The 7,402-nt window shown below is 39.7% G+C and overlaps 1 pseudogene; it reads left to right on the top strand.

The window, feature by feature from the left end:
- Positions 1-5,641: 5,641 nt before the first annotated feature.
- On the top strand, positions 5,642-6,982 carry LOC101601150 (annotated as a pseudogene).
- Positions 6,983-7,402: the final 420 nt, after the last annotated feature.

Genomic DNA, 7,402 nt, shown 5'->3' with positions numbered 1-7,402 from the left:
GAAGGGAGATGTCAAGCTATAAACCTTGAGCCAAAATGGGCATTTTGGTTGTGAGAGCTGTGTTAGTCACTTTCCATCACTGGGATAAAATATTTGAGGAAATCAGCTCATTATGAAGGAAGTTCAGTTTAGAACCCAGATTTGGAGGTTTCAGTCCAAACATAGTTGGTTCTGTTTTGAGACATTGTAATGCAGAATGTCATAGTGGGAACACATGGTTCGGGAAGTCTATTTACCTCATGGTGGCCTGAAAACCCAGAGAGAAGTAGGAAAGGGCCTGAGCCTCAATATCGCCACTCCTCAAGAACATGCCCTCAGTGACTTCATTTCCTCCTACTAGACTCTACATTTTAAAGGCTAGTAGCTTCCCAATAACAGAATAGGTTTGTGACCAAATCTTATAAATTTTGGAGGGAATACTTACTTAAACTACATCAAGAGTCCTCTATTAAAAAAAATTAATCTTAGCCAGGCGTGGTGGCGCACACCTTTACTCCTAGCCCTTAGGAGGCAGAGGTAGGAGGATTGCCATGAGTTTGAGGCCACCCTGAGATGACACAGTGAATTCCAGGTCAGCCTGAGCTAGAGTGAGATCCTACCTCAAGAAACTTAAAAAAAAAAAATCTTGAATGGAATGGAATTATTTTATACCACTCCTGTTTATTTCATTTCTTAAAATGCAAGCTGAAGATATGTTTTAAAGATACTGAGCCTTTTGACTTTTATTATGTAATTTGTTAAACTCATGTAAAACTGAATTAAAAATAAAGACATTTATCAAGATTTTCCTTCTTTCAAAACCAGCATTGCCCAAAGCAAAGATTATCTCCTGCCAAATCCAGCTCGTTTCTCTTGGTTTCTTCTCTCAGTTCATTGCTTAATGATTTTTCAAATGTTGCTTGTCTCTGTCTCAGCATTGTGGTCTAATATTGATGGTGCTTTTGTTTATGAATATGTGAGGTGAGAATTAATCATGTCTGTGTTTAAAATGGGAAAATGTTTGCCTTTTAATGTTTGATTTCTTCCTTTTACAATATTCCCACTTGGAAGAAATTTTGTTGGTCAGATACATGGTAGTGTTGCAATCTACAGGCTCTTTGCACTGATAATGATGATGGGACCAAAGGAGTGAGGAAAATAGTTGCTATTCTCCTGCTTTGAGTTTGTGGGGAAGAAGTTTTAACCAAGAAACATTTAAGTCATAGGAAGGACTCTAGAGAATGAATATGGCATAATTTTAAAAAGTGTTTCCACTGCTGTTTCAAGAACTACCTAGGTAAAAATAACTTTATCCATCTTCATAAAATTATAATGTGACTAGCATTGTAGAAAGAGAGTAGTTTACCTGTTGTGATGTTTCTTTTTAACAGTCTATCATATGCTCTGAGTACTTTCCTTCCATCATCATTTATTCTTTAGTTCTTGAGACAACAAATATTCCTGCCTCTGCTGGAAAGTATGACACTTACAAGTGCCTTGAGCCCTCTCTGCAGTTAATCACCTGCTTTCTCTATCTATGCTCAGTCCTGTGCCTCTCTCTTATTTAGGCTCCCTTTTGCTCCCCATTACTATTGCCATTGCTGCTTCAGGATTGTTTCTATGTTGGAAGCCATCTTGGTTAGACCTCATATGAAATCAGTGCAATTACACCTAAAATGTTGGCTGAAAATTGTGTGTTCTTACAAAGGACACAGTCTTAAGTTGAAGGAAGAGTTCTTTTGTATCACTTACTTGTGAGGGGCTTGGCAGGACCAACCCTCCAACAGATCACGGGACATCCAAGGAGGTAAAGCGGGTGATGTGCACGATGACAATGCCAGTCCGAAGGTCGACTTCACACAGGGTTTTAGGACTTCACGGGTTCCATGGGCAGAGAGGCGGGAGACTTGTTTCATGACAGTGCTAAGTGGCTTTACATTGTGGTTAATATTGCTGTAATGTTTGCACAGTCTCTCATCACATCCTGTCTGTATATCTATACAAATGTATGCATTTCAGTTGTTCTTTTCTTTTTTATTTATTTATTTGAGATATAAAGAGAGAGAATTGGCACACTGCAAACAAACTCCAGTTGCATGCACCAACTTGTGCATCTGGATTTACATGGGTCCTGGAGAATCGAACTTGGGTCCTTTCGCTTTGCTGGCAAGTGCTTTAACTACTGAGCCAGCTCTCCTGTCCTCCAGGTGTTCTTGCTTTCCAACTAATCTTAATCAAATACAAGATATGTATGAACATGTTATTTTTTTAATTTGGGGGGGGCTTTATGTATTTTGCATGTTCATACATGTTGATGTCTGTGAGTGTGGGTACATGCCCAGCACGGGCTGAGTGTGGAGGTCGGGGGACAACCTCAGTCCTTGCCCTCTACCTTGTTTAAGGCAGGCTTTCTTGTTACTCACCATTGTATTCACAAGGCTAGCTGGCCAATAGCTTCCAGGGCACTCTGCTGTTTCTCTGTTCCATCTCAACCTAGGTATTCTAGTACTACAGACGCTTGCAGTGCAGCCTCTGGCTTTTGTATGTGTCCCTGGAATCTGAACTCAAGTACTCACACTTTCATTGCAAGCTCTTTATCTACCAAGTTGACTCCCAGCCCTATGTCATCATTTTAAAAAAGCATTAATCTGGGCTGGAGAGATGGCTTAGCAGTTGAGCGCTTGCCTGTGAAGCCTAAAGACCCCGGTTCAAGGCTCGATTCCCCAGGACCCATGTTATCCAGATGCACAAGGGAGCGCACACGTCTGGAGTTTGTTTGCAGTGGCTGGAGGTTCTGGCGCCCATTCTCTCTCTCACTCTCTGCCTCTCCCTCTCTCTCTGTCCCTCTCAAATAAATAAAAATAAAAAAGCATTAATCTACTAATTCAATCATTCCAGATTCATTTAGTTGTGTAGAGTAGCTGTTTGTGGGCCAAGTGGAAATAGACCTGTACATACACATAAGATGATGTAAGATGTGTTTAACTTGAGGTAGAGTCACTCAATGATTAAAATTCTTTCATGCTGAAGAATGTGAATAACAGAAGGAAAGAGAGAAGAGATTGTGATCAAGTTACAGTATGTTCACATATGAAAATTCTCAATAAAATTATGAAACTTCAGGAACTCCTTGGACTGGGGATTTAGAGCTCAGTGGTAGAATGTGTGACACCAAGTTCACCTGGAATACTGCAAATTAACAAAAATAAACTTTCAAAAAAAAAAGAAGAAGAGAGGATAATGGAAGGGGGTGAATATGATCTAAGTACCATTACACACACATGAAATTTTCAAAATGAAATTAAATTTTAAAGAAAGAAAAAAATCTTATGTGTTTTCCTGTTGTTAATAGTCAAAATTAAGTTCTGCTTCCATGATAAAAGGCCCTTTGGAACTTGAATGGGCCCTGCCCATGGAGCTTCCTCAGCAGGAACTCCACCCTGTGCACCCTGCATGCCAGGCACGCATAATGTGCTGGAGCGCCCGGAGCTCTGCATCCTTCCCCACTACTGGCAAATTCTGACACATTCCTCAATATTTGGCTCACATGCCATCACCTCCTTTGTGGCTCAGACTCCATAACTCCACAGCAGTGTCAGTCATTCGCTTGTTTCAATGTTTATGGAAATTTTTATAAGCCTCCTTTTCCCTGTTGCCTCATAATACTCTTGATTTCATTATAACACCCACTAAATCATCATGCTTAGAGGCAAGGAATGTATTCACATTTTATTTTTCCAGTGTTTAGTTTAATGTCTGTCACACGGTTGATACACAGTATATTATTTTGAACAAGTGAATGAATGAATGAGCTATGAGACCTGCACATGGGGTTGACACTGAATTTGTTTTACAATCAACACCATGGAAACACTGTGTGCTGTTAAGCAATTATCTTCTGGTAGAACACCTGGTACAAATCTATAAATATGTTGGCCAACATCTCAAAGTGATTAGTGCAGCCAATTTACTGCAATTAGAAGGAGGACCACACTCCACAGAACTTAAAAGGTGTATTGATTACACACCTGTACAGCATAAAAGAAACTATGACTCCTGCAATAATCATGAAGCACATCACTTTTACTAATTAGTTAAATAAGCTACACACATGAGCATTTTGTAGAAATGTGAAGTCGGATAAAGCAAACAGTAAAAAGCAAAAAGCAAACTACAAGACAACATGAAGATGAACACATTTTCAAAAACACTTTTAAAAATGTATTTATAAGAGAGAGAGAGAAAGAGAAAATGGACACTCCAGGGCCTCTTGACAGTGCAAATGAACTCCAGATACATGTGCCACCATGTGCATGTGGCTTACATGGGTCCTGGGGAATCAAACCTAGGCCTTTAGGCTTTGCAGACAAGTTCCTTAACCACTAAGCAATCTATACAGCCCAACATGCACCCTTTTAAAGATGATCTGATATCGCATTCATATCCACTTAGACCTGTGCAATGTCTTAAAGGACTTCTTAATAGTTACTAGTAATTACCAGAGAAAAGTGAACTAGAGAAAGTCAAATTCACAAAAAAGCACTGTGTGTACAGTTTCAGTGAGAGGTCTGTAGGGCTGTGGTTAAGATCCTGGCTACAGATCTAGGCCACCTGAGAGTGAGCTGTGCAATATTAGGAAAGTTTCTATCTCTCCACTTGTCAGCTGCTGGATCTATAAAACGAGGTTAGGGATGATATCTATCTGATAGGGTTAGCAAGAAGAGGTAAAGAAGAGAGCTCTAAAATTCCCTAGCTCTTATTACTATTCATCAATTTCCTCTTTGGTCTCATGCCTTATCCTATCTTCTTTACTATATTTTAGCATATGTGCTTACTGGGACTAGGTTTTCCTATATGTTTTCCATGTTGTATGTCTTTCAAATGTTCCTGTTAAGTTGCTACAACTAAGATATTGATGCTTCATTTTATGTTGGAAAATGGAAATGATCATTGGAGGTTATAAAAGAAGCAGTAAGTTCATTAATAATCAAGGTCACAAGATGACGGAATTCTACTTTTATTGTTTGCTCTATACTGCTCAGAAATCCTTCCTATTGCCTGAAAGTCTGTGCATTATCTATTACTATTGAATTTAGGGCTAAAATGAGCACATTTAATTATAACCCATTTAACAAATTTAAGTGCTGAGAAAAATTATTAAAAGCTTTTATGTAATGATGATTGTATTCCCGGGCTTCATAATTAGACTGGCATGCAATAATTGTTGCATTGAGTTAGAGCCATCTCAGGCTTTGGTTTGACTACCAGAGCCAAATACATGGCAATCTCCCTTCAAATCTATGGAAGGTCCATTGTCTTGCTGAATGTGTCACTGAAATATTTCAAATTATTTCTTTTACAATGAAACGTGGAAAATAAGTGTTCAAAGGATCAAAATTACTAATGCTGTCAGCGTTGATAAAAATAAAATCAGTTAATGAATGCCAACAGAGCAAGGCATTGTTCACATCAGAAAATATAAATTATAATTTTGGATCTCAGAACTTACTATTTTGATTTATGACATTGAACTGTGGACCATATGCTATTATTATGTTTAGAAAGCTTTAGCCAATGCAAATGAGTTATTTATATCATTCCAAGTGGGCTGTTTGGAGGAAAATAGAAAGAAAGCATTGAAGATTAGAATGTGTAGGTGCTATGTAATCACCCAGGAGCCAAGGTACTTGCATCTTCTAAAATGCCACATTCCCTCGGAGCCGATCAGCAGAAAACCAAAGAAGACGGGAAGCATGACAAACACACCCAGGCTCTGGATGAAAGGGATATTGGCTTGCTGAAAATTTATGGTCAGAGTACTAACTCTAAGCAGATCAAGCAGGTTGAGGATGACGTTCAACAGCTTCTCAAAATGATTTAGGAGCTCACTGGTATTAAAGAGTCTGACGCTGGCCTGGCACCACCAGCCCTCTGGGAATTGGCTGCCGATAAAAGCAAACTTATCAGAGCGGACAGCCTTTACAGGTTGCCTGGTGTACAAAGACAATCAATGCTGATTCAGAGGAACCAAAATACATTATCAATGTGAAGCAGTTTGCCAAGTTTGTGGCAGACCTCAGTGATCAGGTGGTACCTCCTGACATTGAGGAAGGGCTGAGAGTCGGTATGGACAGAAAAAAGCATCCGATTTCCATTCTACTACCTGCCAAGACTGACCCAACAATTACCATGATAGGGGTGGAAGAAAAGCCTGATGTCACATACAGTGACGTTGGTAGCTGTAAGGAACAGATTGAGAAACTGGGAGAAGTAGTTGAAACCCCACTGCTTCATCCAGAGAGGTTTGTTCACCTTGGTATCGAACCTCCCGAAGATGTGCTGCTGTTTGATCCTCCAGGCACTCTGTGCCAGGGCTGTTACTAACAAGACTGATGCTTGCTTCATTCAAGTTATTGGATCTGAACTTGTACAAAATATGTTGGGGAGGGGTGGTCGAATGGTTCGTGAACTTCTTGAAATGGCCAGAAAAAAAAAGTAAAAACAAAAGCCTACCTTATCTTCTTTGATGAAATTGATGCCATTGGAGGCCCTTGGTTTGATGATGGTGCTGGAGGTGACAATGAAGTGCAGAGAGAGAACGATGTTGGAACTGATCAGTCAGCTGGATGGTTTTGATCCCTGAAGCAACAATAAGGTGCTCATGGCCACTAACAGACCCGATACTTTGTATACAGCACTCATGAGGCCAGGGAAACTGGACAGAAAGATTGAATTTAGCTTACCTGATTTAGAGGTTCAGACACACACCTTTAAGATTCATTCAATGAGTGATGAGAGAGATATTAGATCTGAATTATTAGCACAACTGTGTCCAGATAGGAGTGGAGCAGAGATTAGAAGTGTGTGCACAGAAGCTGGGGTGTTTGCAGTCTGAGCACAGCAAAAGATTGCTACTGAGAAGGATTTTGTGGGAGCTGTAAATAAGATCACTAAGTCTTATGCCACATTCGGCACTGCTCCCTACTACACAACCTACAACTGATCCCCAGAAGCTTTCAAATGAAGACATTTCCTTTAGTTGAAATCCTAAGCTTACATAGACACCTTTCTCGCAAAGTAAATGGTTTCAAAAATTGTATAAAAAAGAAAAATAGAATGTGTACTAACCTGTGATCAAATCTGCTAACAGTCTCACTACCTAAGAATATGAATATGTTGTATGCTGTCAGGAAAGGAATGCAGGCAACATATGCAGTGTATTCTATGTCAGGAATCAGCAGAAACGATGTACTTCATGTGGAGGACCAAGTATACTCACAGTGTTGGTTTTTCTGCTCAACAGGGATGATCATAGACCAGGAGTTGTATCAGCTGGTTGGACGAAAATATTGCTTTATAGCAACCAGGTGAATGAATTTACAAAAAGGATGAATCTTAAGAACGAAGTTAGAAGATGGAAAGA

Source organism: Jaculus jaculus, chromosome 2 (genome assembly GCF_020740685.1).
Source record: "Jaculus jaculus isolate mJacJac1 chromosome 2, mJacJac1.mat.Y.cur, whole genome shotgun sequence".
Lineage (NCBI taxonomy): Eukaryota > Metazoa > Chordata > Mammalia > Rodentia > Dipodidae > Jaculus > Jaculus jaculus.
The sequence above is the reverse complement of the archived record's forward strand: the minus strand, read 5'-3'. Positions and strand labels throughout refer to the sequence as shown.